The following is a 12,262-nucleotide window of genomic DNA, read 5'->3' as shown; positions in this document are numbered from 1 at the left end:
CCCCGTTCCTTGCTGCACTGAAATTGTAATTGATCTTTATAAGATTAACCTGAGTTACACAACAGTCAAGTGACAAATGTTATTGGAAGCCTGATTCTCATTCAGTGTTTGTTACTATGCTAAATGAATGAATTGTTGAACTTTGATGTCTATTTTTAAATGTTTGTGAATTTAAATTTGTTACTTTTTTTTAAAGCCAGTGATTTAAAAACTCTCTTGGCTTGATTAAAGTTATCATGGCCATAAAATGTATTGTCTGAACACTTTTGAGAATGAAAGGGGACCTGTTAATAATTTTGCTGGGTAAAAGATGTAAACTGGGGTTGTCCCAGCTAAACCAGGTATATTGGTCACCCTAATTTTAGAAAATAAGGTATAAAATTATTTTTGCATTTCCACAAGTTTGTTTGATATTTTGGATTTAATTTTACACTAGGGTTAAAGTTCTGTCAATATTTCTTTCTATTTATCTGAAGAAATAATAGAAAGCTTTTTGTTAGTAAATTACTTTTCAAAAGAGAAATAAAAAAAGTCAGAAAATAAGTTAAACTTTAAAAAGTTTCGTATTTACTTATTTTTATTCCAGACTGTTGTCTGCGTTTGGTTTTTGGTGACATGCGGAAGCTCAGCTCTAATTCTAAATATTAGAGAATTTTTGTTTAATTTTCATTTCTTACAGGTTAATCTTTTCTTTTTAAAGTAATTTATAAATGTTTGTTTTTATACCTGAGGGATGTGAGCTCCAACTGAGAAGTGTTCTGGTTTATCGAATTAAATTAGTTTTCATTCAAGAATTTTTTTTCTGACAAAATTTAAAGATGAAGATTAATGTTTATATTCAGTCCAGTATTACCCTTGCTCAAGCAGAAATATTAAGGTTTAAAGTCATATTAAAGTGGAATTTTTCTTCCAAAACTTCTGACTCTTCTATTTCACATCCCCCCGCCCCCGCCCCCCCCATGGAAAAATAGAACTTTGGGAGGTGTAAGGAGCTGATATTTGGTGAGAGTCTATAAATGTATATTTATACAATATGCCAGAACAATCTGGAAGGATGTTAGCAGTCCCTGTCTTCTTGCTCATCTGTTTCTTCAAAGTATGATTTTAATTTTGCTTGTTTCTGGGCTGAATGTTCAGTTTCCTAAACTTCGCCAATGTACTGCGTAGTCCGCACCCGGGGAGCGCGCTCACCGGAGGGCAAACAGCCGGAGCGGTTCCCGGGTCGCGACTCTTCAGGAGTCTTCTTCCTCAGGGATGCGTCAGGGCCTCCAAGCCTCAGTATTTGTGAGGGCGAAAATGCCATCGTCCAATTAAAGTGCAGAAGTTCAAGAACTCCTTGCAGGCGATTCGATCACAGCTGAGAGCGGGTTTTGCAGGAAGCCGAGAGAAATCAACGTCAGCAGCCGCGGAGGAGGACCGGCCGGGTGGGGGCGGCCCAGACCGAGGCTCGTGGAGCGCGCGTGCGCGGCGAGGGGGCGGGGCCCGGGCGGGGCCGGCGTGGCCTCCTGAGCAGCGGCGGCGGCGGCAGCAGCAGCAGCGGCAGCCTCGGCGGCGGGTTTCGCGCTGCAGTGCTGGCGGCAGGTTCGCGGCTGGGGTGGGCGCCGCGGACCCGGACAAGAGGACAAGCACCTGGAACCCGGCCGCAGCCCACGACTTTGCGACCCAGCGGCGGCGTTGCTGCTGCGGGACTCGGGCGCGCGGCCCGGCGGGACCGAGGACGGCGGGGCGGCAGGGCGCGGGCGCCGCGGGCCGGGCCGCGCCAGGTAGGTGGGCCGGGCCGGGCCGGGGGCGACGCGGCGGCCGCGAGCCGCCGGGGACCGGGATGCTCCCCGGGCGGAGCGGGGAGCTGCGGGGCGCGGCGCGCATCCCGACACCCGGCGCGCCGGACGCGGAAGGCGCCGGCGGTTGTCATGGAAATCGTACAGCCTAGCGGTTCCCTGGCGGTGGCGTCTTTGGAGAATGATCAGACCCCGACGACCACTAGCAGGATGACGCCTCGGGCCGCCTCGGGCTGAGGGCAGCGGGCGGCGGGGAGCCGGGATGCGGGACGTGGCGCCCCCGAGGTCAGGTCGCGGCGCCTGCTTGGTGCGTCTCCAGGGCTGGATCTAGTGACTCCAGACGCTGAGGCCTCGGGGTGTTTCGGGTGTAAACAGAACCGGGTAAAAATAAACATACATCTCGGTGTAGGTCCCCATTCTCCCAAACTCTTCCTTTTTCTGCCGGCCCACCGTCCCCGACAACAGTTCTGGCATCTTTGCTTTTGATATTTTCTTTCTTTATGGCTTTGCTAATCAATGAATTGAGGCCTGGGAAATCTGCAGGGGTTTGTGACCGTCTCCTGAAAAGCCAGTCATGAATGTGTAGGCCACAGGAGATTGAAACACTCAAAACGTCAACGGTTAATTTACGTCTTTGTGGGCGAAGGGAGCGGTGATGGGCTCGGCTCTCCCTCCCCTTGTTGCCTGCCCTCTGACATTACATAATCATGTATTCCTCCTGCCCCGACTTCATCCCTAATGACAGATCATGAAAAAATATTCCTCTGGATAAGGAAAAAGTATAGGCGGTTGTAAAGCCCATCTTCTTGTCTTTTTGCTTTGCCACTGAATGGGTTTTGTGTTGAGAGGCTGCTGAAGAGTCGAATTTGATTTGCCACCTGCCCCTTAAAGGGGCATCTAAACCGAGGGAGTAGGAGGTGCGGTGGCAGTTTGAATGTTGCAGTGAAATTCTGCCTGATTCATCTCTGTTCACAGTGGATGGGGTGGACTGTGGGCCGTGGGGTTGGAGACGGAACAGGCTGACTTGGATGCGAATCTCGAATCTGCCAGTTGCTAACTCTGGTTCTCAATTTTCTCATTTCTGGAAGGTGAGAACAGAACCTACTTTGTTGAGTTTGTTTTGGAATCTAGATGCTGTTGGCATTGGTAAGTGCACATAGACTAGCTATCGATTGTCCTAGAATTAAGCCTAATTTTTCTTTGATTGAAAACAGGCTTTCTTTAACAGGAATTTTTGTCTTTGGATTTAGGCTAGGGCCTTTGTTTGGGGGGGTTCTTTGCTGAAATGTTTACTTCTGGAAGAATCAGTTCACTGGTTTCTTTGAAGAAAGTTGAGATGATGGTGCCTGTGTGGGAAGGTCAGTGTGGTTGTTGTGTTGGAGGGCTGGTGTCAGGAGACCGCGATGCTGTCCGGGGGCGGGGTGGGGGGGCGGCGTTGCGTGCAAACGGAGCCCACAAGGCCTGGTTCCCTGTGGTGTCTTGCAAACAAGCCTCTGTAACAACAAGCCAGAGTTACATTTACAGGGAGGGTTTGCCCTGAAGACAGGGTTTAAAGGAATAAATGCTGGAAGAATACAAAGAGAAAGGAGGGCTGTATTTCTACTGAGCTCAGTGGTAGAATTAGTTGTACTAGTTCCACTAGCTACTTTACTTATCCAACTATTTTTCATTAGGCTTATGCTGTCTCAGAGTGTTTATCTGCTCAGGTGCAAGTCCTGCCTCCCAGCTAGACGCAAAGTCAAGGGTAGACATTATAACTCATTGTTTTTGGAAACTGGATATTTTGTTGTATTGCTGTTAGACTTAATGCCATTAGTAAGTAAAAAAAAAATTAAGGGAAGGATGAAATCAAATAATATACATAAGAGGTTGTAAGCTGTAAAGCTCTAGAGAGACAGGTTGTGTATGATAGAACTATTGACCGTTCAAGCCCCGTTAGCCAGCTGCCTGCCTGGGAGCAATCTCCCCAGCCAGCAAATCTGCAAGTGCACCAAAGGAATGGAACCGAAAGGATGTGGGACAAACTGATCCCAACCCCCATCCCATGGCTTAACATTTCAAGAATCCAGTAAGACACAGTAGAGGGGGAGACTTTGGACCAAGACTGTTTTATCCTGGTTTCTTAATGAAAAACTTCTTTAGAGATTATGTATTCCAAGAAGGGCCCTGTAGCATCATCAGCTACGCACAGTGTCAGGATGCTGTGGCTTTCACTGAGGGAAAAATAGCACAGATTTGCAGTGAAGAAGCCTTGATTATGTTGTTGCTGCTTCTGTGGAACTTGGTTAATGAGCTAGTCTTGAGAGATCCTTCAAAACAGCTTTTTCCAGCGTCCTGGAACAGAAGCTCTGTGAGGACAGCATATTCTAGGGAGACCAGTATTAACACCAGGGTAGGCCTGCTTCATTTTGTCTCTCTGTACTTTTAAGGAAAATACCATTGTGAACTTAATCCCCAGGAATTTACCTGTATTTTTCTATGCATATGCATACCTTGCTCTCTTAAAAAATTTTTTTTAAATATATTATTTCAGATTCACTGAAAAGTTGAAAGAATAATCTAAAGAGTTCCAAGATATCCTTTACCCAGATTCTCCAAATGTTGACATTTGGTTTATCCTCTCTCATATTTGTGTGTGTGTGTGTGTGTGTGTGTGTGTGTGTGTGTGTGTGATTACTTTTCTCTGAAATGTTTAATGTTAAGTTGCAGACTTGATACGCTTTTACTGCTAAATACTTTATTGTGTATTTCATAAAAACAAGGACATTCTCTTACAAAACAACAGCATGATTATTAAAAATCAGGAAATTAAATGTTGATGCAACACTATTATTTAATCTACAGGTCTTTTTCAGATCTTGCCAGTAGGCCACTTTAGAGCAAAAGGAAATCCAAGATTCTGTGGTGCCTTAAACCATCCTGTCTCTTTAGTCTCCTTTAATCCGGAACAGTTCCTGAATCTGTCTTTGTATTTCATGGCTTTGACATTGACATTTTTGAAGACAACTGCCTGTGTTTTGGATAATGTCCCTCCACTTGGGTTTGCCCGTGGTTTCCTCCTGCTTAGATTCATATTATGCACTTTTGGCAGGTGTGGCACGGGGCGGTGCTGCAGCCGTCTTAGCGTGTCTCACAGTGGGCGGCATATGCTGTTGATTAGTCCCATTCACTGGTCCTGTCATCACTTCATTAAGATCCTGTCTGTCAGATTCCCTCACAGAAAGTTACCATTTTTCCCTTTGTCATTAATATGTATCTCATAGGAAGATCACTTGAGACTGTGTAAATATACTGTTACTCCTCATACTTTCACCCACTAGTTTAAGAATCCATTGATGATTCTTACCCAGATCAGTTATGATAGTTGACAGATGGTGATTTTCTAATTCCATGTTTCTTTCTACGCTTATCAGTTGGAATTGTACTAAAAGGAGGAACTTTACTTTCTCCCTCATTTACTCTTTGGTTTATGTCTCTACACTCATGAATGAATTCCTGCTTTATGCAACAGCTTATAGTTTGTTATGCTCATTATCCATTTTTCTGCTTAAATTGTCCCAGACTTGGCCTGCAGGAGCCTCTTCCAGCTGGCCCTCCTGTCCTTTTGATGTGTTCTCATCATTCTCTGAGGACTTCTTTACTTTCTGGCACAAAACCTCTAAGACTCAGCTTGTACTTTCCAGCCCTGGAATCAGCCATTTCTCCAGAGAGTCCAAGTTCATTGTAGTGGAGAATGATCTGGGTGCTAGGTGTGCTCCTTGCTGCTTCTAGGCCTTTTCAGTGGACAAGCGTTCTCATTGTAAACATAAATGGAGACACATCATACAAAATTTTCTCTGATTTACTTTTTAACTTTAATGCTATGTCCTGGGGATCTATATGCACTGACATGAAAAGTTTGGTCTGTATTCCAGAGTGTGGGTGTACTGTTATTTACTTAACTGTCCTTTATTAATGGACTTTTAGGTTGTTTCCAATATTCTACTCTAAAAATAGTGGGGAATCTGGGAACCACATCACTGTCAACACAAATATTTCAGTCTCCTAGATCCCTAGAAGTAGAATTTCTGGGTTAAAGAGTAATAGGAAATGGATAGCTTTGCCACATTGCCCCACCCCCCGCCACTTCCAAGAAGCTTTATCACTCTTTGCTTTCATCAGTGTGTGAAATTGCCTTTTTCCCTTTAATTTGGCCAACACTGAACTGAAGAGCATAAATCTTGTTAATTTTTGCCAATCTAATGGATAAAGAAGACATTACTTTTTAAATTACATTTCCCAAATTACCAAAAATATTGAAAACCTTTTTTTGCTAGTTTATATTTTAGCTTCTGTGAATAGCCTGTTCATATCCTTTGACCATTTTTTCTTATTAGGTTATCTTGCTGGGCTGTGGAAGGTACTATAACTTCGGACTTTATTCTCGGCAGTGTTTGATGTCTCCTTTAAGGGTGATGCGTTTTTCATCCTAAAGGAGAAGGAAACTAACATATTCTGAGCACCCCTATGTTCCAGGCCCTGGGCCAAGCGTCCATATGCATTCTCAGCAAGTTCCCGGGAGAAGGCCAGTGGTGTTGAGGGGGAGGCTGAGGCGAGGCATCATTAAGGCACCACCTGGGAGTGATTGTAAGTGGTTGAACCGGGATTCAGACCCGGGTCTGTCTGGATCTAGTGCCGTCTCCACGAAATTACATAGCTTCCTTCACAGGATTTTGAAATGAATGCTTTACTTTATGTGTCAGTGTGGGCGTGAAAATCAGTTACCTGGAGTCCCCAGTATCAACAATTTCTGTATCAGTAAAGGACTTTTTTACTCAGTCCTGCTTGGTGAGCAGACACATCTCTCAAAACCATCTATTTTATTCCTGGAGCTATTGAGGACTCTGCAGCCAAACTTCCTACGAGCCTCCAACTGGCTGTGTGACTTCGGGCGAGTGGCTTCATCTTTCTGTGCCCAGTTTTCTCACCCGCAAAACTGGGCTGATGGCAGCAGCAAACCCAGAGGCTTCGCTGGGGGCTTGAATGAGTTAATACACATCAGGTGCGTGCAATGGTGCCTGATGCCTGCTGAGCACCCAGGGAACGTACCTTAGGATGAGTTTATATGGAAAGCACGTGTGGGAGACCGCGTGGAACTAGTGCAGCCTCTTCTCGTTGGGTTTAATCTCTTAACCATCCCTTTTGTCATAACCCAGCTGGGAAATGGGAACCCAGGGCCCCTGGGTGCTGTGTGCTTGTATCCTCTCTCTACATACCTTGCTTGTGCCCTGTCACGGGCCTGCCAGCTAGCCCAGTTGGCCCTTCCTGTCTGCCCGCAGCCGCTGACCTGGGACAGCTGAGACGCTGCAGGCCTTTCTGTGTGCGGTCTGCTCAGTGGGGGTCACCTGGAGGGTCTCAGAAGCAGGCAGTATCTGGTGGGGGAGGGGCATGCTCTGGGGATAAAGAGGAGGTGTCCATTTTCTGGAATGGGGTCAGGAGAACAGACGGGTGTCCTCTGGCCTCCAGGAGGAGGGGAGGGGACCACTGGAGGGGCCAAGCGACCAGCTCGCCTCAGCTCCCTTCCTCAGAGCCTGTCCCTCAGACACCTAGTCATTCTCCTGACCTCGAGCCCCTGCAGCACCCCTTCTCGTACACTTGCAGGCAGGACTCTGAGGTCTCCTGAAACCCCCGGCCTCCCTCCCTGCTCCCTGCCCCACGCCTCCATCAGTGCCCTTGAATGGCTGGCATCAGCGGCTGTTACAGTAGCTGTCTGATAAAACTCACTCACTCCAGGATGTGGAACTCCTTTCCTTCCCTGTCCTGTGTTGCTTGCATTTCAAGTGGTGCATTCTCTAACCCATGAATTAGAGCTTTGAAGACGGATGACCTTGGTGTGCACATTCTGGGAGAGTGAAAGAAACGCATTTAGGCAGGTGGGTGTTTCTGGGAGAACAGGTCCTGTTAGGAAATGAGGATGCCCAGTTCAGGAGTCTCCCTGGGGTTATGGATCATGGGGCGGGTCAGTTGGGGTGCTTTTGGCTGCCAAGTGAGCAATGAGGACGTTTACTGTCTCCCAGAACTGGAGTCCTACTCTAGCAGCAGTTTTGAAGTTTCATCGAGGACCTAGATGCTTCATCCCAGGGTCAGCCTCCCCACGGTTATGAGATGGTCCTTAGCGTTAGCGGGACCGCGTGAAGGGGACACGCCAGCCAGTCCCCAGCCACAGCCTCTGCCTGTCCTCCCTCCGGTCTGGGCAGCAGTGAGGATCACGTGGCCTCCCCGGACCCAGAACAGGAGGCTGTGAGAGGGCTGTGGGCCGGCTGACTTAGAAGTGCTCCTCCGAGTGTGGTCCCCAGACCAGCCGCATCAGCATCGCCTGAGACTTGTCCAAAATGCAGTCTCAGGCCCCAACCAACCGACTGAATCAGAAACTCTGGGATGGGGCCCAGCGATCTGTTTTGAAACAAGCCTTCCAGGTGATTCTGATGCAAGGTCCAGTTTGAGAATTGCTCTCTTAGTCTAATCAAGACCACCCCCCACTCCTCAGCTGCATATGGAGCTGGTGTTTCCTGAATCCAGAGAGGACAGTTCCCAGAATAGGCGGACGGGAGGGAGGAGTTGGGAGGTCAGCCCACAGCGTCAGCCGAGGGGCGTGTAGAGTGTTTAAGGAGCCTGTGGGCGGCTTTACCCTCCTTGGCCCCCTGCCCCGGTGTATCGGCCCAGCTGAGTGTCCCAGCTCCCGTGCCCGCAGTCTCTCCAGCGCCTCTGAGCGGGGCCCACGCCCTCCCTGCAGGACTCGTCACTGAAGGGGGCCGCGTTGGGAGCACCGGCCCCAGCTTCTCACTCTGGCCCAGCGGGGATGGAGTGCGCGGGCCCTGCCGACTCACTTTCCTAAGCCGGTCCCTAAGCGTGCTCAGGTGTGTGGGGTTTGCACGCGCTGCTACTTCGCACTCAATTAGGAAGAAATAGCGAGCAGTGCCGTTAGTAGGGGCTTGGGGAATGCTGAAGGGACCGGCCTGGAGGGACGGCAGCCTCAGGGATTATTTATAATGGCAGCGGGGTGTGACCTGCTTTATCGTCCCCTTTCGGAGGCACAGCCTCACCTTCACGTTTGGGTGAAGTAAAACAGCCACCTTCACGGTGTGATTCGTGAGATCAGAGTAGCCCACTGTTCCAGACTTTTCCTGGAACTAGAGAGCTGAGGTGTTTCTAGATTTTCTTGACTTTGCACGGCTTTCAAGGTTCATCCTGATACATAAAAATGATGTATGGGGACCGCCTCACGCTGAGCGCCTCTGCATCGGTGCCAATGGCCCAGGAAGGAAGAGCAGCCGGGGGGAGAGGGCCTGGGGAGGGTCCAGAATAGTGTTTTCAGACGGCAGTGGTTTGTGACATCAATTTGAGATTGTAACCAGCATTAAAAATGTTTTTGAAATAAAATAGAAACTATCCAAGTATATTTCCTACAGGGAGGGTAAGCATTTTTTGATCCCACAGGTAGTTATTTGCACATGGCGTGTGTGTGGGTATTGTCACGGTGTGATTGTTTCTTCCTGTGGGTTTTTTTCAAAAAGTATTAAATCCGAGGGTCGAGCACAGGGAGGAGGGGGCTCCGCTGGACGTGTACGGACACGGGGTCTTTTGCCGGGGAGGGGGCCTCGGGGGGCAGTGGTGCATGGCTTACTCCAGGTGGAGAGCCACTGATGGGAAACGAGAAGGGCCTTGTAGTGGTGTGGGCCGGGGGAGTGGAGCTGGAGCCAGGAGGACAGCAGGGAGGGGCCTGAACTTCCTGACCTCACTCTGGTGTATTGTTTGTGGTGTTTGACCACCTGGGCCAGATCCCCCTGGTGATGTTGGGGGTGCTCAGCCTGGCCACTCTGAGACTGGGGAGGCTGTGGCAGGGAGTGTGTCGACTTCTCAGAGGTTTAAAATTTGACTCTGGACGCCTGACCCATCCTTCTGACAGGGCGGATCAGCATATGGTGACCTACAGAGGGAGGGCGGGGAAAGGGGATAGAGGTGGAGACAGATGCAGACAGGTGTCTGCGTCTGGCTTGTTTGGAGGCTGGCCCCGCTGTTGCCTGTGAGCAGTGACAGGACAACTCCTACGTCGCCTTGGCTGCCGTTGGGACGGTGTGATATGCATTGTTTCACGCTGGGGTTAGTCTGGTTTGTGTCACAAGGCATACGCAGTAATGGCTTCGGGGTGTCAGTGTCTGTTTTTTGAGGGGGGCAAGTTGGATTGTGGGAAGAGAAAGTGCTGGACAAGAACCTGAGTCAGCTTTCTCATGTGTAAAATGCGGAAGGTGCCTGGCTCACGGGGATGGGGGCGGGTGCTGTGTGGATTAAATGGTATTGATACAAGCAGGAGAGGTCTGGGCACTGCAGCTCTGGACCAGTGCCGGTCCAGGGAAGGTACTGTCTCGCAGGAGGTCCGGCGTCTCCCCTCTCGACGTTGCAGTCTCGATTACCCTTTTTCCTACTGTGCCCCTGTTCTAAAAAGTGTATTCAAAAGGCTAGAGTGCATCCCATCTCTTGAGTCCTGCCCAGGGCACCTCTGAAGGGAAATGCTGCAGAAGAAGGAGGTTTTGAGAGGCAGGGGACTGCCGGCAAAGGTCAGAGGAGAAGGATGTGGGCAGAAGTGGGAAGAGGGAAGTGGGAGGGGCCTGGGCTCATAAATGTTTAGTCAGGTGGCCACTGACCCAGCTGTCTTCTACTGGCACTTTTTTTTTTTCTAAAGCACATAGAAACTTGTGATTGTGTGCAGTGGAATGGTAAGTATTTTCACGTTTCTTAGTTATTGCTTCGACTGTGTTCTGCGTAAACACACGTTAAACAGCAAGATCACATTGCCTAATTGGGTGCTAATCAGATGGCCGGTAAAATGGAATCATTGATGGAGCGTGTGCCAAGCAGCATCAAGGTGCCCCAGAATCTTCCACGCGTTGTTACTGCTCTGGTTTGGAAGAGGAGAGGTGGGTGAGTGGGTTGGCCTCGCGGAAACACCCTGCTGGTCGACAGTGCCCACCTGGGGTGGAGGAGGAAGGCGCGTTTGGGTTTTACCCCCGGCTTGCAGGTGATTTGGGGAAGTCGGGCCTGAATTTTACCTTCTCCTTCCTTGTTCATCTAGTGAAGGTCAATCCCTGCATGGGCGAAGTGCATGGGCGAAGTCTTGTGTGTGCTTGGTTTGGTGGGCCTCAGGCTCAGACACAGACATACATAAACTCTATTTAGGGAAGTGCTTCTTGAGTCTGTGGCCTTGGAAGTCCACCTCCTGCCTTGTGCTCTTCCACTTTCCCTCCGCTCTGTAGTGATTCAGCAGCAGCTTTCCAGAATGGAGAAGCTTCTTGTCAGAGATGCTGGAGGACCCCGGACGTGTCCGTGGAGATGGAAGCTCCCTGTGTACCATGCAGACCAAACTCTTCCTGGTCCAAGTAGAGCATCCGGTGCCATCCCTGGCTCCTCCACCTGTGCCCCATCCCCACACCCCTACTCTGAGGCTCTTTGCAGAAAGTCCCCCAGTACAACTGCACTTTATGTTGAAGCCCAAATCCTTGTCATTCTCCGTGGACTGATGGAGACCACGCTACTCTCTGATATTTTGCCTTGATAATTTATGCACAGTTACTGTCTGGTTCAGCTCTGGATTCTCTCTGGCAGCTTGACATCCTTCCCTGACTTCTCCACTTACCTCTCTCTGACCTCCTTTTTACTCTGTTTTTGACCTATTTTATTTCTGATTAGCCATTCGTGACCTTTTACACAAAGGGTGCATGGACTTAAAGTTATCGGTCAAAGCATAAACTGATTGAAAAGAAAAAAAGAAAGAGCTTCAGATGGATACAACTATATGAGTACTGTCCTTCAAGAGGAGTCCTAGTTCAGGAATCCTGCCACTGGTGAAAGTTGTCACATTCTTCATTTGTGTGTCTTCTTGAAACGCCGTAGAGCCCATGAGAACAGGAACCTGTCTTAACTTGATAGCAAAAATAATCTTGGAAATAGTTGGTGTTCTACGTGTGATTTCTCAAGACACGTGTTTTGTAATTGTCATCATAGGTGCCTTCGAACTGTTATGGTATTTTGAATAACTTCAGCAGAGGGAGGGAGATCTTTGCATTTTGAGTCAACTTAATTACTTAATCATTCTTTAATTAGTCAGATATCTTTACCAAGCTAGGTATTCACCTTGTTGGTCAAAGACAGAAGAAAAGCCAGCAGATGGATTGGGAAGCAGTGAGGGGCCTTGTGCAGGGCTGTTTCACGGGCTCAAAGAGAAAGAATGCTTCCGTGACAGTAGTACCGCCATCTTGGTTAAGAAGATCCAGGTTTTAAAATTAATCTCCATCAGTTCCTAACCTGGGACAACATAAGCCTTTTGCACTGGGGACTTGCCGATCGGGCTGTGACCCTGTGTGCTCCCAGGGCATCAGGTCACACTGTCTAGTGTGCAGGTTCGTTCCTCCTCGCAGCAGCCAGCGAAGCCTCAGCCCCTTCTATGGCCA

At 48.8% G+C, this 12,262-nt stretch overlaps 1 protein-coding gene across 3 annotated transcripts in view; it reads left to right on the top strand.

Annotated features, from left to right (window-relative positions):
* The first annotated feature begins 1,524 nt into the window (after positions 1–1,524).
* INPP4A (inositol polyphosphate-4-phosphatase type I A) overlaps positions 1,525–12,262 on the top strand; it is a 125,730-nt gene continuing 114,992 nt past the window's right edge. For all 3 annotated transcript variants that reach the window (XM_059943396.1, XM_059943400.1, XM_059943401.1), the window contains exon 1: positions 1,525–1,763. The gene's annotated coding sequence lies outside the window, so the exon portion shown is untranslated. The remainder of the gene's footprint in view (positions 1,764–12,262) is intronic.

Source organism: Balaenoptera ricei, chromosome 13 (assembly GCF_028023285.1).
Source record: "Balaenoptera ricei isolate mBalRic1 chromosome 13, mBalRic1.hap2, whole genome shotgun sequence".
NCBI lineage: Eukaryota > Metazoa > Chordata > Mammalia > Artiodactyla > Balaenopteridae > Balaenoptera > Balaenoptera ricei.
The sequence above is the reverse complement of the archived record's forward strand: the minus strand, read 5'-3'. Positions and strand labels throughout refer to the sequence as shown.